The sequence below is a fragment of the Schistocerca americana genome, chromosome 7 (assembly GCF_021461395.2).
Source record: "Schistocerca americana isolate TAMUIC-IGC-003095 chromosome 7, iqSchAmer2.1, whole genome shotgun sequence".
Lineage (NCBI taxonomy): Eukaryota > Metazoa > Arthropoda > Insecta > Orthoptera > Acrididae > Schistocerca > Schistocerca americana.
Window position 1 is genome coordinate 299,647,165 of NC_060125.1, and position 25,004 is coordinate 299,672,168.

The window sequence follows — 25,004 nt, forward strand, 5'->3', positions numbered from 1 at the left end:
AGCGAAGAGTATGGTTAAATAATCGGATGACAACCCGACGGCTGAAGGACCGGCGTAAGGACGGCTGAAGGATGGCTGAAGGACGGCTGAAGGACCGACCAACGACCTCATCAATTCCCTTCCACCCAACCAAGCACTACAATGGAAAGTATCAGCTGAGGACGAAGGTTCTAGAAACAGCCAAGGCCTAGAAACAGCCAAGGCACAATAACCACTCTAAGAAAAAAATATGAACAAACAACTAAAAGGTTCTCGAGCTACACGCCGTGCCGGACAGCATCATCACGGCGAGGAAAACACACTGATGGAAAACTACGCTAACGACCAGGGCAGGTAACTGGGGCGTTAACGGCCACAAAGCAGAAAATACCGTTGGTGCTCTGCATTGATAAGTAACAACCAATTTAATAGTTAAAGACCATACAGGAAGACGGCTGCAAAATTTTGCCGACTCCAACACATCACACCTTGCTACTAGCCAGAACGAAGAGATGTCACAGGAGTTGAGGTTTCATAACGGGTTAACTGATCACTCAACTTCAGTGTCCAGGTTCGGTGGACAACGAACTTTGTAGCTCCCGCAGCTAGCGCCTCAGGATCCGACAGCGCGTGCACGCCGCCTGAGGTCCCAGCCTGACCCCGCGCCGCGGAGACTTCCTTGCTGCTCTGTCCCAACTGACAGACTGCCACACACACCACCACACCGAAATATGGTGGTTACACCAAAGATGGTACAGGAGTACTAATATCGATAAGTGCTGCTCTGCTACTGACGGAGGCAAGTCAGCAACTCGTTATGGTAGTAACTCAGGGAGAAATAGGACACCACTCGATCGTGTCAAACTCGCCAAAGAACTAACAGCATCAACGCGAGCCGGCCACGGCTAAGAAAACTTGTGTACTACACAAAAAAAAAATCGTGTTATCCTATGGCAACAATATCAATGAGTCTCAATTGTAATTGGTCCTCTCACACAAATAGTTGAGCGTAACAATAGAATGGAACGATCACATAGGGTCAGTAGTAGGTAAAGCACGTGACAGATTTCGGTTAATTTGTTGAATATTAGGATAATGCAAGCAGTCTACAAAGGAGATTGCTTATAAAAACTCGTGCTATCTACCTTAGAATATTGCTCAAGATTATAGGTCCCCTATCATATAGTACTGACAGAGGATATTGAACGTATACAGAGAAGGGCGGCATGATTGGTCACTGGTTTATTTGACCCATGGGCAAGCATCACAGAGATGCTAAAAGAATTGAATAGGCAAACTTTAGAAGACAGACGCAAGCTATCCCATGACAGCTTGCTTATTATTGTGACTGAAAATTCGCAATTTTTCACACACACAACTTTTACTTATGTAAGTTTACACGGTTAATGACTGAACAATAATAGAAAAGTAACAATAACGATGCCAGTAAAAGTATCCTAACTGAGGCAAACAAAAGTTCACTTCTAATTTTCCTCAAAGGTTCGTGGTAACACACACTCACATACACACGTACATAAACACACACACACACACACACACACACACACACACACACACACACACACACACTAGTAAAAGTCCAATTCAGAGATGAAGACGTAATCTTCAGTGATCGAAGTCCACGAGGTCAGTAGCTGGAGTGAACTGATCTTCAGGGCTGGTTCTAGCCCCTAAATAGCTGTCTCAAGCCAATCAGGTTTTCGCATAGTGATACTTCCTGCAGGCTGTGGCTCGAGCTCCCCCTGCAGAAAGTAATGCTCGGAATGTCTGTTTCCATTATCTTGTATGTAAATAGCTGGTGTTTACCACGGTGCTTTTGGTACGCCTTGGACATAGACAACCCCATCCTCTGTGCTGTAATATGGGTTGCCAGTCCTCAGGGGCTACGTTGGCTCCGGCATAACACCCTTCCCCCCATGGAAAAGCTGTTGCAGCATGGGCGACCACAGGGGAGAGAGTACCAATATAGCCCAGTGCTGTAGGCTGATCTGCAGCTAAGTGCTCCTGAAGGAGGCGGTGAAACCTGGCCACCGAAGAGTAGGGCACCGCCTTCCGTGTGCGGCGGCTGGAAAGCCGAAGTAGTGGTGGTTGTGAGCCGATGTCGGGCTGGGCAAGTGGCATGGGGAAGTCTACGTCATCCAACCAAGGCAGCGCCGAAGAGGGGCTGGGAAGTGGGTTCAGGGGAAGGTCCCAGAGCTGCCCTGGGTCCGGAGTATGCAGCGGCGCTGGGCTAGCAACCAGTGTCTGCTGGCTATCTCTGGGAAGATCATCCACCAACTGAGGAAAGGGCATCAACATAGGCCCCAATGAAGGGGCCGGCGATGGGAGAGAGAGAGGAGACGGCGTTTGCGGCTGCGGCTCCTAAAGGAAACAAGGATGCAGTTGGTTGCAGTGACACGAAACCACCCTGACATCCAGGCATACGTTGAACAGTTGTTGACCACGGGGACAGATAACGACCCCCGGAAGCCAGCCGGGCCAGGGCCCAAAACTGCGAGCCCACACCTTGGAGCCAGATGAATATTGGGAAGCGCCAGGTAGGGTGCAAGGTCCAACCTGCGGCAGGAGGAGATGGAGTAGGGTCCAAGGCTGGCGCCCTTCAAGGAGTTTGGCTGGACTCTTGTCACCCACCGGCGTGACCCTGTAGGTACTGAGAAATAACATAAGAGCTTCTTCCGGAGAATGGTTCTCTGTAAACTTCTCCATCTGAGTTTCTAAAGTGCAAACAAGGCGCTCTACCTCTCCATTGGATTGGGGATGAAAAGGAGGGGTAAAGACGTGGTGGATACCATTATTGTGGCAGAATTTGGCGAACTCTTGACTGCGAAATTGCAGGCCACTGTCAGATACCAAGGTGACGGGAAGGCCTTCAATGGAAAATATTTTTGACAGGGCTATAGTGTTATTCTCAGTGGTGATAGAGGAGCACTGGATAATCAAAGGGAAGTTCGAGTAGGCATCCGTGAAGAGTAACCAGTAAGCGCCGAGGAAGGGTCCCGCAAAATCCACATGGATGCATTCCCATAGGAGGGAAGTGGCCAACCAGGATTGGAAGGACCATCACAGTGTTGGAAGGGCCTGAGTACACTGCTGACAACCCCAGACCATGTTCTCCACGTCCACTGTCATGCCTACCCAGAAGACATGGCGATGTATGAGGGTTTTCGTCTGAGCCATACCTCAGAGACTTTAATGTAAGACGTGGAGAATCTGGGACCACAGGGAAGTTTGTACGATGACCCTTGGATTGGCATCATTTTCCGCATGGAGGAGCACCCCGTTGATGGCCACCAGTTGATGGCAGATGGAGAAGAAGAATGTGAGGTCAGCCTGGGCACGAGGTGGAGGAAGCATCGGCCAGCCACGGATAACTGAGCGATGCACCAGTTGCAGGAGCAGATCTGCGGTTGTCGGTGAGGCCACCCTCTCAGCTGTGATTGGGAATGCAGCTAACGCATCCTGTATGTCGTTGACCTGAAAAATTAGGTGGTCCGATGAATCGAATGCCGGAGGGGAGCCAAAACAATGCATCAGCGTTGGCATGCAGGAAGGTGGGCCGGAAATGTATGGTGAACCTAAAACATGAATGGGATAGGGCCCATCTCTGCAGGTGGTGGGAAATCTTCGTGGGTAACTGGGCTGACGGGGAAAATAAGGACATGAGGGGCTTATGGTCAGTGATTAAGTGAAAAGATGTACCATAGAGGTATGGAAGGAATTTGGTACAGGCAAACATGATGGCTAGGGCTCCCTTCTCAATTTGGGAATATTTGCATTGGGCATCTGTAAGGGATTTAGATATGTACGCCACCGGGGATTCCAGTCCATCTGGTAGATGGTGCGAAAGGACAGCCCCAACACCATAGTCTGATGTGTCCATTGCCAAGAGGAGAGGAAGAGAGGGGTTATGTGGCATGAGACACTCTGCAGAGTGGGACCTCCACTTTAAGGTTTGGAAAGCCGATTCACAAGCCGTGGAACAATGAAAAGGTACGTTATTTCGGCATAGGTGATGGAGGGGCGCCGCAATGTGGGCGGCAGAGGGAATGAACTTTTGATAGTAAGCAATTTTACCCACGAAAGACCGCAATTGGTGGACATCACGAGTACGAGGAACGGCCGCTATAGAGGCGATGTGGGAGGAGGTAGGTGATATGCCATCGTGGGAAATGATGTAACCCAGGTAGGAGATAGCAGCTTGAAAAAAAGGAGCATTTACCAAGGTTGCATTTTAGGCCCGCAGTCTGCAGGTGCAGGAACAGTCACAGATGACGGAGATGTTCATCCGTGGCATGGCTGAAGATGACAATGTCGTCGAGGTAGTTGATACAACCTAGAACAAGAGCTGTTCCAAGTAACACTGAAAGATGGCCGGTACACTAGCGATGCCATACGTGAGGCGGTTCAACCGGAACAGCCCATACGGTGTGTTGACGACAGCCAAGTGAGTAGAAGGCTCAGTGAAAGGTATTTGGAGGTAGGCCTCGGCAAGATAGATCTCTGAAAAAAATTGCCCCCCTCCGAGCTTGGAGAACAGGTCCTCAGGACCTGTAGCTGAGGGTTAAGCGTAGCTTTGAAGTCGCCACAAACTCAAAGACGCCCATCTGTTCTCTTGAGTACGACCAAGGGTGTCCCCCACGAATTGTAACGGACCAAAGTGACGACTCCTACCATGGTGAGATGATCCATTTCTTGTTGAAGAGGCTGCAGGAGGGCGTGAGGAACCTGCTGGGCTGGAAGTATGTCTGGCGCACAGATGGTTTCAGCTGGAGCAACACATGGAAATCTTGAGCGCAGTTGATGCCCAGCGAGAAGAGGTCCTGGAATTCCATGCACAAGGTATCGACTGCCAGAGATGGAATGTGGGAAGACACCAGATGCCTGGAAGGAATATAACCCGAAGAGATTTGCAGTGGCCACATTGTTGACCACAAGGAAGGTAACTTCCTGACGAATCGATTTATACAGGACAGAAGCCATCAACTGACCCAAGAGGGCGATTGCTTGCTTATTATAAGTAAGGAGGCGCCGAGGTTGAACCCCAGGGGTGGGCATCCCAATCTTTGCATACAAGGAATAGTTGATCAGTGAGACTGCTGCTCCGGGGTCCACCTCCATCTGCAGTGGCCGACCGTTGACCTGAACGTCGATCATCAGCTTGGAAAATCCCGAAGACTGCCCGTAGACATATCTATGGGTATAGGCCCCCGACGGTCATTAGCCAGATGAGGAGAGGGCTGCTGAGATCGGCAGACCGAACTGACATGTCCATTACGGGTACACACTGCACAGTACGCCCACCTGTCGGGGCAGTCTTCCAGTGCATGGTTCTTAAAGCATTCCGGGCAGGACGGCAGCCGGAGGGGCTGGCGGCGCTGGCGAGTGTGCGGGGGCCTCCGATCACCAACGGTCTGCACCGGACCTGTGGAGCTATCCGAGGGCGCGAAGTCCTGGACAGGGCGGCTGACCTGTCAATGCTGTGCAGAACAGGATGGTCGATGCCAGTCATCGGAACAGACAGCAGCAACATCTTCGAACTCAGACAGTGATATGATGGGCTCCAAGGCATCGTGCTCACGGAGGGCTGGGATTCCAAACGCTTGTCGGCCACCACAGAGACTTCATGCTTGAATGCTAGATCAATGGTCTGGTCCAGAGTAGGATCTTCGAGTCTGAGGGCGCCGTACCAGAAAGCCGCATCAGGGGCGGCCTGGATGAAATTGTCTTGGACCATCTCATCTGTGTAGGAATCTTTGGAGACTCGTGCGTTGAAGTGACGTTTCCGGCTAAGACCTTGCAGTTCCGCTGCCCACTGGCGATAGGATTGGACAGCCTTCTTGAGACACTGGTAAAATTCGACACGGGCAGCGAACATGTTGAACCGTTGTCAGTAGTAAGCTGCGAGAACCTCAAAAACCTGGGAGACAGTCAAAGAAACTGGAGGTCGAGGTTGGAGTTTCGTCAAGACAACAAACACTTTGGACTAGTTCCAGGACAAAAAGTAGGAACGAGGAGCAGCATCTTGGACAACCTGGTGGATTTGAAAATGCTGCTGGTGCTGCTTCTCGTATGTTTCCCAGCCTTCAGCATCCTCGTTGAAAGTGAGAAATGGCGGGGGCGGCGGAACCGGGCGGTTTTGCAAGAGTTCCGTAAATAAACGTTACTGTGTACCCTGAGTTTTCTTGCAAAACTGTTGAAAACCGTGTAGTTAGTCATGCACACTTGGGACCAGCTGCTGGAGTACACCTTCCGCGATGAGGAAGACACACGCAGGCACCAACTCGTCGCCACTTGTGTTATGACTAAAAATTCGCAATTTTTCACAAACACAGCTTTTATTTGTGTAAATTTACACGGTTGATGGCTGAACAACAAAAGAAAGGTAACAATAACGATGCCAGTAAAAGTCTCGTAATTGAGGCAAACGAAAGTTCACTTCTAATTTTCCACAAAGGTACGTGGTAACACACACACATATACGTCAGCCGATCAGGAGAAAGCGCTAATAAATGGTACAATGAGAAGTAAGTCTGAAATTGACTTCGCAGTAGTTTTCAGAGTATAGACGTAGTTGTAGACATACCAATGAGCTGCTGGAAATGTCAGAGGCCCAAAGTGGAAAATAGATGATTCTTATCTATCCCACAAGCTGTCTACCAATAAAACCTAATGTGGTCAACATGGCGAGTTCCTTAGTAAGCAAATGACAGTCAAGCATTCAAACGACAATATATCGAGTGGTTATAATTAAACTGACTGTTCCGCGTGCCGCAGCAAGGGCTGTATACATCGCAGGGCGCTGTAACTTCGTAGATATGTTCATTAATCGGTGTGCTGGTAGAACATGCTGAAAAAATAGCAGTTTCATTTTATGCTCCTGTAAGCAATCAGAATGCGGTGTGGGTTGAGAAAAAGGGTAGGAACTATAAAACACTTGATAACGATGGTTCTGGCACGTTTATTAGGGTATGGCCACAAGCTACAGCTTGTGTTCAGTGTGGTTTCCTGACAAGCAACATTCTACATCCAGCGTAATATGAGCGATATGTCACCGTATGTTATCCGTCAGGTCAGGAAGAGTCAGGATACATCCCTGATAGACCTATCTTTGAGATATCATCACAACCAGAAGTCACGTGGATTTAGGTTGGGGAATCTGGAAGGCTACACATATAGAAATTGCCTAGAAATGCTGCGGTCGTTACCGAAGGTTTCTCAAAGCAAATCTTTCTCCTAGCAAGTGACGTCTGGTGTCGCCCCATCTTGCTTGAAAATATTGGTGTACACACAGTTCCGTTCTTGCAAAGCTGGAATCACGTGTTATACAAGGAGGTCCTTACAAAGTGCAGATGTCAATATACACCTAATACGCCCACGAGGTGTTACCGCCTAGAGAAAAAAAAATGAAAAAAGAGACTGAGGATAAAGGAGCTTGTGAAACCACACCACACAGACATGTAAGTTGAGTGCAGAGTGTAGTATACTGCGCACTCGTCTAACATAGGGTGCCTAGGAAGCTGTTTTCTCGGATCGCTGGTCATCAATTCAAAAAAATCGTATTAACGGAGTTTATTACAGCGAGTTAAATTGACAATATTTCATTTTGTATATTCACAAAGAGGTGTCGCAAGCAAATGTCGACATGCAAATAAACAATGTCCTTTGATATATACAATTTCAATGCAAGCAAAATAACACAGTTCATAAGTCACTGCTGTGGCATTTGTAGGACGGCTCGTCATCCACTGCGGCCGCGGCTATGTGGCGCAGCGCTTATATTCTCTTCGTGCAGATGCCGCTCCTGTCCAAGTGTCGTCCTAATCAGCGTACTATTGGCTAACGTCGTCTCACAGCTCTCTCTGCTGTAACGTTCCAGGTCGGCGCTTAACGTTACGCCGGAACACAGAGCTTGTTCCTGCACAACATGTGGTGGAGTAGAATGCCGATGCGACAGTTCTGTCCATTCACGGCACCGTGCAGAGCAAAATGTGCCTCGTCAGTCCAAAGAATATTCGCCGGCCACGTTTCAACCGTTTCTGCATGCCACGAAACGAAGGGCCTTGTGGCCTATATTCGGGCTTCATCTGGTGCACTTGCTGATTTTTGTATGGATACCAGTGTAAACTGCGCCACATAATCCTTTGAACTATTGACTAGGGGGGAGGCAATACCCATGACCCAGCTCGAGCACAGGCTGCAGAATTTGAGGCAAGTGCTGCACGGTCGGTTATACAGTAGCTACATCTACTTCAACAACAATGGCCAAGGGAATGGGCCGCCTCCCTCTCCATGTTGCACCACCTAATTCACCTGTTTCTTCAGATTTCTTGATCATATTCCTTAGCCGATTTATATCAGAGAGGTCACAGCTCGTAGTAATCGTCGGAAAGTTATCGAGTAAAACAGAAGCGATTTCAGGCGTTCCCCAAGGTAGTGTCTTAAGCCCTCTGCTGTTCCCTTATCTGTATAAACGATTTAGGAGACAATATGAGCAGCCGCCTTAAATTGTTAGTAGATAACGCTGTCGTTTATCGTCTAGTAAACTCATCCGAAGTTCAAAAGGTATCTAATGGCGCGAAAATTGGCAAGTGACCCTAAATAATGAAAAGTGTGAGGTCATCCACATGAGTGTTAAAACTTCGGTTGCACGATGAATCAGTCTAATTTAAAGGCCGTAAATTCAATTAAATACCTAGGAATTGCAATTATGAACAATTTAAATTGGAAAAAAACACATAGAAAATATTGTGGCGAAGGCAAACCAAATACTGCGTTTTATTGACAGAACACATAGACAATGTAACAGATCTACTAAAGAGACGGCATACACCACGCTTGTCCGTCCTCTTTCGGAGTACTGCTGCGAAATCTGAGATATTTACCATATAGGATTAACGGAGTACATCGAGAATGTTCAAAGAAGAGCAGCACGTTTTGTATTATCGAAAAATAGGGGACAGAGTGTCACGGACATTATACAGGATTTGGGATGTACACCATTAAAACAAAGGCGCTTATCGTTGCCGCAGAATCTTCTCACGAAATTTGAATCACCAACTTTCTCCTCCGAATGCGAAAATATTTTAGTGGCACGATCATCACATCACAATAAAATAACGGAAATTAGAGCTCTCACGGAAACATACAGGAATTCGTTCCTTCCTCGCCCTGTTCGAAAGTGGAATAATAGAGAATTAATGTAAAGGTGGTTCGATGAACCCTCTGCCAGGCACTTAAGTGTGACTTGCAGAGTATCCATGTAGACGTAGATGTAGACTCATATTGGGCCTCTTCGCAGCTGTTTCTGTCGGCGATATTCCCGCAATACAGCGCTCCTATTACTGCCGGACTGATATAACTTTATCACCAGAGAGCGAACTTTCTTCTCAATAGCCATTGGGTTTCAAACGGAAAACTTCAACCTTCTCAATCCTTTACACGAACAGTCACTTCAAAAAAGAAATCAACATGCATTGCCAAGTGACAAACAGCGTACTGACTTCAAAACAGGAAATATTTCACATTCTAATTGCTTCTAGCGCCATATTGTCACCTCGTGGCAGAAAGTGAAACTTTTATTTTTTCAGTACACTCCGCGAGAGCACCGATTAATGAACATATCTTCAATGTTCCAAGGTCCTGCAACGTATACAGCCCGCATTGCACCACTCGGAACACTGTCAGTCTAATTATCACCACCTAGGTGCACTATGCCAGAAAATTGTAGTTACTGCAAGGAAGGTATTTTACCCCACCAGTCCGAGAAACTGATATGGATTCTGCAGCCAGCATAGATTCTCCACATCTATCGATTTGCACGATTAGTATTCGTTCAAATGGTTCAAACGGCTCTGATCACTATGGGACTTAACAGCTGAGGTCATCAGTCCCCTAGAACTTAGAACTACTTAAACCTAACTATCCTAAGGACATCACACACATCCATGCCCGAGGCAGGATTCGAACCTGCGACCGTAGCGGTCACGCGGTTCCAGACTGAAGCGCCTAGAACCGCACGGCCACACCGGCCGGCTAATTAGTATTCGTCCTATCCCTACCACCCACCAGGACTGTAACAGGCGAGCGAAATTGCCATCTCTCTAAATATCTGGCCACCACGCTAGTAAGTTCAGAGTCTGCCGTTTATAAAGCTGAACAGTTCCCTCCATTACTGTCTAGTGATAACAACTCTGCTTGTGCATTTGTATTTTGCGTCGGATATTACTGGAGTGTTTATGACAGCCCGCAACAATCTGGGAATTCTCACACTTTCTTTGAAAGTTCGAGATACGGAGTTGGTTGCAGCCCCGCTACTGGCTCATATGTCGTTCGCTAAGCACAATGTTTTGGTGTATCTGCACAAAAGAAGGTGCTATTCATAAGGTTGAAGGCACTTTGCAAAATTCAGGGTAATGAGAAGGGAGACAAGTAGCAAAACAAGCAACTTGTGAAGGGAAAGGCATAATTATCCCTGCATTCGATTTTACGTAAAATTTAAAACAAAAACTCAAAGTGAAATGGTCAGACACACACTCTAGAAAAAATGACAGCACTATTGAAACATGTAAGCACGTAACCGTCGACATCAGTGTTAGGGGTACAGGTGGTATCGTGGGCCCCTGCTAATAATTCGGGCCTCCTCAATAACTAGTAAACATAACAGCACATTCTGATTGGTGACTGTACTAATAAAGTACTAGATCTTATTTACACCAGTAAAGTGCAATGATCGAGTAGCTATACGAGCAGGCAGTGACGTTTTCCTGTTTTCACCACCGCCAAAAATTTTAGACATTATTTTTAGATATTATTATTATTACAGCTATTCCTATAAAAATACTCATTATGATACTTACATCGTATTGTGCATGTATCAAGGGTTATGTTCCAGTGTTAATATTTCGTTTTATACTTTACGTTTTTTTCCCAAAATAGGTGGTGTTGGTATTATGGGCCTTCTTCTTGCTGTTAATATAAGCCCCCAACATCAAAGGCCGCAAATTATAATCACTACAGAACTTCTGTACAGATTTGTGTTGCAGAAGTTTTGTAAAAAGTTAACGCCAAGGAGAAAATAAAAAACTTGGAATAAACGAGACGTGATAAAAGCACTGAAGGCGCTATCGAGCAAAGAATGGGCCTTAAATGCAGCAAAATATGGGGACGGTCTTCAAGAAACTGTTCTACACTATACAATCTTATAACAATATTTGACTTAATATAGCTGTCTTTCTTGTAATTTTTTCTTAAATTTTTAGAATGTATCACATAGAGGACATATTACAAACACAATTTCTTCTTTGCCCGTCGTGTAAGGTTATATGAAACAAAATATTTTTTTCTGTCATGAATAATACTTCAAAAATTGTACGATAAACAAGTGAAAAACATGTCACAATATATGCTCAGCACGTTTTAAGTAGATAGAAAAGAAACTGTGACAGCAAGGACGAGGAAAGAAAGTGGGGGCCTATTACACCATCTCTTTCTATTCCAGGCAACCAAATGTTCGACAACCTACAATTTAAGGTCCAAACTTCTCATCGTGGATGTTATAAGAAACTTTTATTCACAATAGGCGGCGTACTAGGTACCCCAAATTGCTCCTGTGCCGACAAATTTAATATAAATAACGTCAAATATGGGTGTAAAAAATTGACAACCGATTTCACAAAATTCATTAGAACACTTGTGAACTTGAATTTTGAAATACCATCTTGCCTGAGGAAACTATTCCCTTTCAGAATCATGAATCTGTACGTAGAAATATACAATCGTTTAAGTAATATTGCAGTTAACGTAATATGGAGAACGTCTATGTGCCGGCCGGAGTGGCCGTGCGGTTCTGGGCGCTACAGTCTGGAGCCGAGCGACCGCTAGGGTCGCAGGTTCGAATCCTGCCTCGGGCATGGATGTGTGTGATGTCCTTAGGTTAGTTAGGTTTAATTAGTTCTAAGTTCTAGGCGACTGATGACCTAAGAAGTTAAGTCGCATAGTGCTCAGGGCCATTTTTTCGTCTATGTGTTATTAAATAATAATGAATGTAATGTGACTGAAAGCTAAAACAAAATGACGTATGATGTTGCTTAACGCACACAGTTGAACCTTAGAAAGCGCACATTCGCGCGCGCGCGTGTGCATGCGTGTGTGTGTGGGGGGGGGGGGGGGGGGGGGGGGAGGGAGGGGGGGGGAGTGGGTTGGGATCTCTTAGAAGTATTAACAGTAACTGTTGTAAACAAGTGCCTGTAAGAACTTGTTTTCTCATGATTAACAAAGACAGTACAAAAACATTTGTAGTAGATGCTACAAAAAATCGAACTTTGGAGACGGAACTAGTATTTTACCCTCAACGTAAACAAATGAACGTATTGCGCATAAACTTTTGAAAATACCACATATCTGTTAATTGCATAGAGATGATTCAAACAATAGCAGCTTTTTCGTACTGGGTTTGTTCAGTAAGCCTGACAGCGTAACGAAAATACTCATCAAATACCAGTTCCTAATGTTTCTGACGTGCATCACACAGATCGTGCTTTCCGAAAGAGTTTCTCAAAATATTAATTCCTACCACAAAAGTCTCGCGAAATTACCACGGCGCTAAGGTCAGACTAATTCGATCTGATGCGGCGTCGCCGATAGTCATTACTTCTTCGCAACGCGCTGCATTCGCAATCTGGACAGGAAATAAAGGAAATGATAATGGTGTATGAAGTACCTGCCGCGACGTACCGTACTGTGGCTTGCGAAGTATGCTGTATGTAGATGTAGCGGAAGGTGTAATTGCACATGTAGACGTAACCGAAGGTCTAATTGCACATGTTATTCGTGTTTTTGTCGTTTTGCTGCCGGTTTACCCAACTGCAGCCCACCTATTGTTATAACACTAAGCCGAGAGCGGCTGACTCGCGTAATCACTCGGGCCTATTATCCTATTAAGTATAATCGACTCCCACCAGCCCCGGAAGACACACGGAAGAAACAAACTCCAGAGGCGGAAGAGAGCAGTTGACTGCTTTACCAGTAACTTGATGACACGGCCATCCTGTCAACAGAGGCCGCCAGACCGTTTACTAGAGAAATTATTGAAAATGTTGACCACAACGCCCAACTGAAAGCGTGACGGACCTTTCAAAATTTATAGTGAAATTGCATAAAACAACGCATTGTCAGCTTCACGAAACAGTTATGCCCGACAGCCGTTGCAGCAAGAATAAGTTACAGCTCTAAAGACAAGAAAATTAATAAAATGACTCTCATGGTTTTCATCCAGTGATGTCACTTGGCGCAATTTGTATGGTAACTCGCGCATTCGACAGAAAGAACTTGCTTTGCAAAGAAAATTAGCGTGAATAATAAGTCGCACTGTCACATAGAACTCTAAAAAGAAGTATTTTTCTCAAACGTCTGGAACGGAAAGAAGAATCCCTAGAAATCACGCAATATATTTTTGTCCAAATTTTGATTGCCCAACAGAGTGTGAAATGGACGAATGAAGTATACAATTTACCAGCATGGGGTCTAGTTCTACAAAAAAAAATAGTTGTTTGTAAGTAACCAGAGGAAAAAGGAAAAATTTAATTAGTGATTTGAGCTATCTACATATGCTGTGGAATAGTCCATGTCTTTAAGGCCTAGCTATTTTGCACTTAACAAGTTACATTGGCGTGATATTTAATTATCAAAAAGCTTGAAAATGAAAAATTAAAAAAGTTAAATGTTTTGTAAAATGATTTTACTAAAAGCAGGGAATAAAACATTTCACGCACATTTCAATGATTCTCGAAATAATGTGTAGCAAATGCGGTGCCGACTGAGTATTTAAGTTTAATGTTTAACTTAAAACTTTAAAGAGCACTGGAGAATATTTGTCTGTGGATTAGGCTGACCATACAGTCTGTAAATGAAGCTTTGAGATACTATTGCTATGCGAAGTTAAACATTGAACTTTAAATTCTCAGTCGACACCTTATTTCCTGTGCGTGATTTCGAGCATCATTCAAAGGCATGTCAAATATTTCTCTAATTTGTTTTATTTTGTTTTTAGATCACTTCACAAAACATTTCACCATGCATTTTTTAAATTTTTTTTTATTCTGTTTACAAGCACTGGTTGCGTCACAACTCAACTTATAAACTCTCACTCTGATCAGAGTTGTTTGCTGATTTTTGATATGAAGTACCCTTGGTAACCGGAGGATAATTAACGAGGTTTGTAGTACCAATTACTGTTATGACTGACCTGCATCTACACACCGGAGTAAATGAGCACAACGTGAAATGTGTGTCGCATCTTCGGAGGAAACGTTTCCACTGTGACCTGGTACACTCTGTTCCAACATGTATTCACCTCCAGATTTGATTTGTGACAATGACATGATCCTTTAATGTGTACTTAATTAAACTGAGAAAAGTTACACAACAATAATGCAACAACCCCGTTACTCTGCGGTACAATACAGAACAGTAAAGAAATGTTAGAAATGTCTCTTTATTGGCACATGCACAAAATATTTCGTACCAGCCATCTTAAGATCTTCAATAGTTAAATAAAATAGTTGTATAATTGTTTTGGTGTCTCAAGACGAAACATCGAAACATCCTTAATATTTTACAAATAAATCAGATATGCAAGGAAGTCATGCCACATTGAGAAAAAGCGGCACAGTTTAATGTTAAAAGCAAGAAACCAAGATGGAAAATATTTGAAAGATAAGAATATCTTACATTCGTAGAATCACTGGCGCACTCTAGTGGCTACAGCGTAAATTCTTGAAGGTTTGCGGAGTTCAAAACAACGATGTCCTAAGACAACCGCTTGGAAAATCTTCAATGCAAAGGAGAAAAAGAAAGGAAAAAGGAAAGAAAAAAAATGGAGACGGACCGGTATTTTTTGCTGTAAACTGAAAGACGTAAGCTGTACTCATTACACCAATCTTCGAAACTAAACATTTACAGTGAGATACAGTTTTCATCTACGTCACACTACGATGAAAATCTTTAAAAAATTATGCGATTTGGTTACTTACGACACCAGAAGAAACAATACTAAAATTCCCTCCCCCCTTCCAAATCGTAATTACCTTTCCTACCTAGCATGCATACTAAGTATTAAAGAGGACAGTTACTGATATGTGTTCTATTCACTCTAAATATATAGCAAACGCTACTTCAATATTTTATTCAAAAGAGAAAAAAATTTTAATGTAACATAACGATACCTTCGCAGAATTGTGAGAAATATCTCGAGGAAATCTATCGCAAACGTTAAAACGAAAACAGCGTAATGTATGGCTAACATAAGAAATGGACGTAAATTTATCCTTTACGTAAGGAAGGAGATAAAACTGATGTCAAGAACTCCAGAGCAATGTCACTGTCACCAGTTACATACAAATCCTTTCTAAGCTCTACGTAATACGCTAGAAAAGCAGGTAGACGACAAACCGGGGAGTGTCAAGGTGGACTTCGAAAGGGTAGGTCATGTGTGGAGCAAACCCGGAGTCTAAGCTCATAATCCAAGACAGAATAGCAACATGAGGGCCTTATGTCACTGTGTTTGTGGACTTGAAAAAATAGTATGACTCAGTTAACATAACACCTCTGTCTCAAGTATTAGAGAATTTTGGTGTGGATGACAAAACAAGATACATACCGTAATTCATCAAGTACTAATAAACACGTACGGTATGGGGTGGCGAGGTCTAGCTTGCTAGACCTAAGGCAGCTCGTGCGACACACCATGATTCTAGCAGACCGAGAGCACAGATCTTGTGCGTCGAAGAAAATGATTCAAATGGCTCTGAACACTATGGGACTTAACATCTGAAGTCATCAGTCCCCTAGAACTTAGAACTACGTAAACCTAACTAACCTATGGACATCACCCACATCCATGCCCGAGGCAGGATTCGAACCTGCGACCGTAGCAGTCGTGCGGTTCCGGACTGAAGCGCCTAGAACCGCTCGGCCTCAGCGGCCGGCCACTCCTGATTTGGTTGTGTTTTTAAGTGGACCATGGTGCCAGATAATTATTGTGGAAAATTGGTCTTTTTTCATAATAAATATTGGAAAGAAAACCCACGTATTCAACTCAGTCCTTCCATTTACCTGTCAGTCCAGAGTGTTGTAACGATCCATGGACCTCCAGGTTATGGGCCTGTCACGCTTCCCACATCAGTGTCGGCTTTCTATATGTGAACTGGTGTTAGACATTGGGATGATCTGTACCCTAATTTGTTCGATTGTATTCTTGAGTAGCTGGTCGAAGAAAGGAAGAACAAGAACTCACAAAATATGGAGTGAACAATCAAATGCAACTAGGCTATAGAAACAAAAATCTTTTACAAGTCAGTGTTTGCCTTTTGTCGACGTTCTTGCAATAATGTCTGGAGACATTGCAATGGCAATAAGAAAAACCCACATTACCGAAAAATGGAAATAAAAAACAGACCTTCAAAAATATCACGTAAAACAAGCTATGTTACAAATATAACTGATGGTCTAAAATTCTTGACCACAGGTTACTGAAAAATTGAAGGAATCAGTAAATTCAAATATCTTGGTAAGGTAATAAGAAAGAAAGGTCGTGACGGGGTGACTAACAAACTCAGAGAAAGGAAGATGGAGCCGGCCGGAGTGGCCGTGCGGTTCTAGGCGCTACAGTCTGGAGCCGAGCGACCGCTACGCTCGCAGGTTCGAATCCTGCATCGGACATGGATGTGTTTGATGTCCTTAGGTTAGTTAGGTTTAAGTAGTTCTAAGTTCTAGGGGACTGATGACCTCAGAAGTTAAGTCCCATAGTGCTCAGAGCCATTTGAACCACTTTTTAATTAAAACCAGAAAGCTTATACGCAGCCGAATTCCTGGATTCGACAAAAAATAAGACAGGAGAAACGGAAAACAAGGAAAATAGAGGAAGATACTAAGAAAAATACTGGGGAAATAAAACACAATGATAAATACAGGACAGCAGTATATACAAAAAATTTGAAAAACTAAATGTAACGATGAAAAAACGTAACATAATGTTTTAGGGCCATCTTATTCCTATCAATGAAGATAGGTTACGTAACAGAATTGTTGAACATGTCAAGGACAAGAAATCCAAGAAATCAGAAGTGGCCTGAGAGAAAAGAAGGTTGCAGAATATGGAATTCTGAACAGAGATACATTCCGAAAGAAGGTTTTATATTCCCATCTCCAGAGAAAACCATAATAGCAAGTTGGAGCAAAGTGAAGTTCGTAAACCGCAGCACTCTGATCGAATAAAAAATTATTGGAAAAACAAGAAGTTAAATCAGAAATAGTTCTTTATTTGATACATTGGAGGCTGAAATGAAGTGAGAAAAAACAATATCTTCATAGTATTGGCTTCCGAATCGGTAGACAATGTTGTCAACCGCTCTCCAATTAAGAAGTCGCTTGTTAGCAGTGCATCAGCATCAACGTGCACGATTGGGCACTAGGTGAGGGCAGCTTCCATTTCCACCAGTTTCTTAATGTTTCCTCGTCTGCTAGTGACTTTCCCCAAAACTTCTCTCAGGCGGCATTTCGTTATTCCTACCATATGCTCACGCCAGTGTCCCCCCCAAGACCGTTCGTGGTGCAATGAACTTTAGCGAGACTCGTTGGTGAGCTAAGTGTTGGTCAAATATGTATGTCCTCGAGAAACTGAAAGAGGTCTTTAAGCTCCGCCGGCCATGTAATCCAAACAGCGGCGGTTTGAAGACGGCGTGGAGTGAGACAACTGCAAGTCAGTCTCGCCACGTGACATGAGGTCCCTCTCCAATTTTCTTGATATTTCTATGTTTTGAAGTTCAGCGCTCTGACAGAAAGCAGTACGACACACTTAGAAAATCTTCAAAAACCGCTTTTGGAGATCTGGAGGTTTTCGACAAATTAAAATGTCGTGAATTTTCATCAGACCCACAGATAGTTGAATGAGTTGTGTACAAGTCTTGGAATCGCAAGGTCATTGATTCTACTCTCACTAGTAGTAACAATTTTTATTCCTTTTATTTTAATTCTGTATTTATTATCAAATGGAAATTTTAATTAACAAATACTGAATCGCAATTTTCAAAAAAGTGACATTTTTGACGTGAAAATGTCTATACGCTCATTACAGTAGCAATCGGCCGAACTTTCTTGAGTAAAAAAATGTCGTCAGATACAACTAAGAGACTAATAATGCGTAAACAATGGTTTAGTCCAAAGCGGATGGATCATACTGTATGCGTTTGTCGTACAGTATTTGTTTTATCTATGACGTCATCGTAGCAGTGTAGGCGCATCAAAATGGCTCTGAGCACTATGGGATTTAACATCTGAGGTCATCAGTCCCCTCGAACTTAGAACTACTGAAACCTTACTAACCTACGGATATCACACACATCCATGCCCGAGGCAGGATTCGAACCCGCGACCGGAGCGGTCACGCGGTTCCAGACTGAAGCGCCTAGAACCACTCGGCGTAGGCACATCCGCGTAAATGTTACGAATTAACTTTATGTAAAGTTGTAAATTGGTGTGGCACGGAAATACGTTTAACTACGACACTGATCCGGGTCTCATTGTCATAAGCTTGCGAAATACTATTGGGACTCCAAGCGGGACAATAATAGCATTCACTGGAATATAAGTGAAAATCAGCATTGAACTGAAAATTGCTAAATAACTTAAGATGTCGCCTCACATGACTCGTAAAAAGATACTATTCAGCGAAAAGCTTACTTCCAAAGAATTCCATAAAGTTTAAAAACTCTAGTGCTCTAGTGACGAGTAAATTCGAGAGTTACCACAGCAAGTAAGTAGCCAAAGGGGTGGGTAAGGGATCCGGGTACCCCTACCAACTAAATGAAATTACACACGACCTAGTTACTGTGTAGTCAGACTGAAAGATATAAGGGGTGATAGTAAAGTTCCCGTTTGAGGGCGTTACTGCAGCGTGTATGCAACGTAGTGCGACACCGGCACGGTTATACAGACTGGTCCATTGATCGTGGCCGGGCCAAATATCTCACGAAATAAGCGTCAAACAAAAAAACTACGAAGAACGAAACTCGTCTAGCTTGAAGGGGGAAACCAGATGACGCTATGGTTGGCCCGCTAGATGGCGCTGCCATAGGCAAACGGATATCAACTGCGTTTTTTTAAGTAGGAACCCCCATTTTTATTACATATTCGTGTAGTACGTAAAGAAATATGTATGTTTTAGTTGGACCACTTTTTTCGCTTTGCGATAGAGGGCGCTGTAATAGTCACAAACATATGGCTCACAATTTTAGACGAACAGTTGGTAACAGGTAGGTTTTTTAAATTAAAATACAGAACGTAGGTACGTTTGAACATTTTACGAGGCCTGTTCAGAAAGTAAGCTCCGATTGATTGCCAAATTGAAACCACAGTGAACATCAGAAATGTTTTACTTGTAACAATTAGCTACACCTTTCAGCTACTTCTTTACGTAGTCGCCGTTCTGACTTAGACTTTTGTCATAGCGTTGTACCAACTTTTCAATAGCCTCATCATAGAAGGCAGCCGCCAGTGCTTTCCGCCAATTCTCCACGCTGGCCTACACCTCGTTGTCTGTGTAAAAATGTTGTTTTCAAAGACAGCGGTTCATGTGACCAGAGATGAAACTCAGGGGGAGACAATTGCGGACTGTATTGTGGGTAATCTAACATTTCCATTTGAAAACGATGCAGGAGCATCTTCATTGCCCCTGCAGAATGCGGCTGAGAATTGTGGTGAAGACGAAACAGCACGACAGTTATGTAATGTTAGCTGCATAGCTTCAGGCGAAATTTCTCACCAGGCCCTCGTACTTGGCGGCAGATACTATTTTCTAGACATCTTTACGCACTCACTGCGAGCTCAGAAATGAGAAGAGCGACGTGATGCTAACTGGAGTTATACTAGAGACACTACCCAACACATCTGTGCAAAGCTTTATCGGATTTTCATAGTCGTTTCCATTTCGCGACCGATCGGAGCTTACTTTCTGAACGCCCCTCATATTTCGGTTGTTCCAATGTGACACATGTACCTTTGTGAACTTATCATTTCTGAGAACGGATGCTGTTACAGCGTGATTACCTGTAGATACCACATTAATGCAGTAAATACTCAAAATTATATCCGTCAACCTCAATGCATTTGGCAATATGTGTAACGACATTCCTCTCAACAACGAGTAGTTCGCCTTCCGTAATGTTCACACATGCATTGACAATGCGCTGACGCATGTTGTCAGGCGTTCTCGGTGGATCACGATAGCAAATATTCTTCAACTTTCCTCACAGAAAGAAATCCGGGGACGTCAGATCCGGTGAACGTGCGGGCCATGGTATGAAGCTTCGGCGACCAATCCACCTGTCATAAAATATGCTATTCAATACCGCTTCAGCCGCACGCGAGCTATGTGCCGGACATCCATCATCTTGGAACTACATCGCCACTCTGTCATGCAGTGAAACATCTTGTAGTAACATCGGTAGAACATTACGTAGGAAATCAGTGCTGCGGTTTACGAACTTCACTTTGCTCCAACTTGCTATTATGGTTTTCTCTGGAGATGGGAATATAAAACCTTCTTTCGGAATGTATCTCTGTTCAGAATTCCATATTCTGCAACCTTCTTTTCTCTCAGGCCACTTCTGATTTCTTGGATTTCTTGTCCTTGACATGTTCAACAATTCTGTTACGTAACCTATCTTCATTGATAGGAATAAGATGGCCCTAAAACATTATGTTACGTTTTTTCATCGTTACATTTAGTTTTTCAAATTTTTTGTATATACTGCTGTCCTGTATTTATCATTGTGTTTTATTTCCCCAGTATTTTTCTTAGTATCTTCCTCAGAATACATTTAGATTGCCATCGATAAAATGGGGGCCAATTATCCTTCCTCCCATAATGCCGCACCATACATTAACCCGCCAAGGTCGCTGATGTTCCACTTGTCGCAGCCATCGTGGATTTTCCGTTGCCCAATAGAGCATATTATGCTGTTGGAGAATGACGCTTTGTCGCTAAATATAACGCGTGCAAAAAATCTGTCATCGTCCCGTAATTTCTCTTGTGCCCAGTGGCAGAACTGTTCACGACGTTCAAAGTCGTCGCCATGCAATTCCTGGTGCATAGAAATATGGTACGGGTGCAATACATATTGATGTAGCATTCTCAACACCGACGTTTTTGAGATTCCCGATTCTCGCGCAATTTGTCTGCTACTGATGTGCGGATTAGCCACGACAGCAGCTAAAACACATACTTGGGCATCATCATTTGTTGTAGGTCGTGACTGACGTTTCACATGTGGCTGAACACTTCCTGTTTCATTAAATAGCGTAACTACCCGGCGAACGGTCCGGACACTTGGATGATGTCGTCCAGGATACGGAGCAGCACACACAGCACACGCCCGTTGGGCATTTTGATCACAATAGCCATACATCAACACGATATCGACCTTTTCCGCAATTGGTAAACGGTCCATTTTAACACTGGTAATGTATCACGAAGGAAATACCGTCCGCATTGGCGGAATGTTACGTGATATCACGTACGTACACGTTTGTGACTATTACAGTGCCATCTATCACAAAGCGAAAAAAGTGGTCCAACTAAAACATTCATATTTGTTTACGTACTACACGAATATGTAATAAAAAATGGGGGCTCCTACTTAAAAAAACGCAGTTGATATCCGTTTGACCTATGGCAGCGCCATCTAGCGGGCCAACCATAGCGTCATCTGGTTTCCCCCTTCAAGCTAGACGAGTTTCGTTCTTTGTAGTTTTTTCGTTTGATGTTTATTTCGTGAGATATTTGGCCTGGTCACCATCAGTGGACCATCCTGTATAAGGACGACATGAAGGCAAGGGATTAGTGCGGCATTCGTGACGTGTCTTTCAGACGTGTGTGCGTTAAACGCGGAAACGTGAACTATGATGACGTTATTACCAAATGCGTCCAAACACGACAAAAGTGTTGTTATTCCTTTCTTGACTGCCAAAGGGCAAACACCGGTTGACACCCATCGGAGAATGAAGAATGTGTATGGGGCAGCATGTCTGTTGAAAACCTCCGTTGTGAAATGCTGGGACAAGGGGTGCTGCTACTTCATGAAAACGCAAGTCCCCAAGTCGCAAATGTCGTAATGTAAGAGCTGCACCAACTTCAGTTGGAGACACTGGAGCACCTGCCCTGCAGTCCTGATCTCGCGCGATGTGATTAGCACGCCTGTGGCCTCTTAAAAAAGGCCTTGAATAATCGACGATTCCTGTTGGACTTGGCCGTGCAACAGGCAGTTACAGACTTCTTCACGCAGCAGGACTAAATGTTTTACAAACGGGTATTTCCAACCTCGTGCGTCGGTGAGATGATTGCATCAATGCCCACGACGATTTTGCCTGATTAGCATACTGATTCCGGATTGTACGACCTTCGAATGGAAACCTTTTGATCGCTCCTTATATTCTGATTTTCAGTCATACGTCGAAAACGGGATACGCACTGTCCGTAGTGAACATTGCTGTCGATAACTATAAACCGTCGCCTGTATCAGCCATCGCCTGTACCTATACTTTTATTAGGAGACTGAGCTCTGTTTTGTTAGCAAAGAATATTAATTCGTTTGGCAAAGGAGTGAAGCTATCATATCGCCAAATATAGAAATAAAATGGTTCAAATGGCTCTGAGCACTATGGGACTTAACATCTATGGTCATCAGTCCCCTAGAACTTAGAACTACCTAAACCTAACTAACCTAAGGACAACACACAACACCCAGCCATCACGAGGCAGAGAAAATCCCTGACCCCGCCGGGAATCGAACCCGGGAACCCGGGCGCGGGAAGCGAGAACGCTACCGCACGACCACGAGATGCGGGCTCAAATATAGAAATATTTAATTATGCATCTGGGTATTTCTTATGTATGCGCTGTTGAGAACATATGTTATAATTTCTTAAGAAAAGCTTTATTGCTTAATTCTATAGGCCAAGTACTATCTGTATGAAGGCTTCCCAAAAGCCAATTACATACATAGATTTAATTAATAAATAAACGTGTTTTCATAATAGAATGAAAAACATGAGTCCACTTAAGATGCTCTATAACAAATCGGAACTCCCCACCCCCCACCCACACCCATGGACAAAATTCTGGCCATTTCCTTGACAGCAGCGACAAAAAGGGAACGAAAAAATGGCGCAAAGCAATTACATAGCTGACACATCGGACATACAGCGCACAGCCTGTTACACAAGCTTCCAAACTTTGGGTGGGTATGGCAGACTGTAAGAAGGGTCATAAGCTATTGTGAACAAATTACAGAGGACAAAATCTCTATATCTTTTTACAAAACTGTACTCCTAAATAATTAATAATAGATTAGTCCCTGTTACCGATGCACAATTTCAGATTCCCAACGTGGCTTCAGAAAGTGAAAGTCATGTTCAAAAGTTTGTCAAAGTCAATAAAATTCTTCTGAGTTTAGGACCGCATCGTCAACTATAAAATTCCGACGTTTCGGTGACTATTGCAAGACGCCTTGCTCAGGGTGTATTGCTAAGTGCTGAATTTCTTATATACTATGGAGGAGTGCTGTTATTGGATAGGAGAGTGAGGAGGAAAGGTATTAGGAGTTTTTTGTTGGTCTTTGCACTGCGTGTTGTCATTGGCGGAAATAGGCGTTTTCCACTAGAGTTTCCTTTATTGCTTGCCATGAGTGTAAATCAGAGAATACGCTACTGGCCATTAAAGTTGCTACACCAAGAATAAATGCAGTTGATAAATGGGTATTCATTGGACAAATATACTATACTAAAACTGACATGTGGTTACATTTTCACGTAATTTGGGTGCATAGATCCTGATAAATCAGTACCCAGAACAACCACCTCTGACCGTAATAACGGCCTTGATACGCCTAGGCATTGAGACAAACAGAGCTTGGATGGCATGTACAAGTACAGCTGTCCATGAAGCTTCAACACGATACCACAGTTCTTCAAGAGTAGTGACTGGCGTATTGCGATGAGCCAGTTGCTCGGCCACCATTGACCAGTCGTTTTCAGTTGGTGAGAGATCTGGAGAATGTGCTGGCCAGGGCAGCAGTCGAACATTTTCTGTATCCAGAAAGGCCCGTACAGGACCTGCAACATGCGGTCGTGCATTATCCTGCTAAACGTAGGGTTTCGCAGGGATCGAGTGAAGGGTGGCGCCACGGGTCGTAACACATCTGAAATGTAACGTCCACTGTTCAAAGTGCCGTCAGTGCGAACAAGAGGTGACCGAGACGTGTAATCAGTGGCACCCCGTACCATCACGCCTGGTGATACGCCAGAACGGCAATGGCGAATACACGCTTCCAATGTGCGCTCACCTCAATGTCGGCAAACACGGATGCGACCATCATGATGCTTTAAACAGAACCTGGATTCATCCGAAAAAAATGACGTTTTGCCATTCGTGCACCTAGGTTCGTCGTTGAGTACACCATCGCAGGCGCTCCTGTCTGTGATGCAGCGTCAAGGGTAACCGCATCCACGGTCTCCGAGCTGATAGTCCATGCTGCTGCAAACGTCGTCGAACTGTTCGTGCAGATGGTTGTTGTCTTGCAAGCGTCCCCATCTGCTGACTCAGGGATCGAGACGTGGCTGCACGATCCGTTACAGCCATGCAGATAATATGCCTGTCATCTCGACTGCTAGTGATACGAGGCCGTTGGGATCCAGCACGGCGTTCCGTATTACCCTCCTGAACCCACCGATTCCACATTCTGCTAACAGTCATTGGATCTCGACCAACACGAGCAGCAATGTCGCGATACGATAAACCGCAATCGCGATAGGCTACAATCCGACCTTAATCAAAGTCGGAAACGTGATGGTACGCATTTCTCCTCCTTACACGAGGCATCACAACAACGTTTCACCAGACAACGTCGGTCAACTGCTGTTTGTGTATGAGAAATCGGTTGGAAACCTTCCTC

The 25,004-nt window shown here is 44.1% G+C and overlaps 1 protein-coding gene across 1 annotated transcript in view; it reads left to right on the plus strand.

Annotated features, from left to right (window-relative positions):
• The window catches only part of LOC124621820 (tryptophan 2,3-dioxygenase), a 421,662-nt gene that overhangs the window by 223,983 nt on the left and 172,675 nt on the right, over window positions 1-25,004 (plus strand). The gene's annotated exons all lie outside the window — the stretch shown is intronic.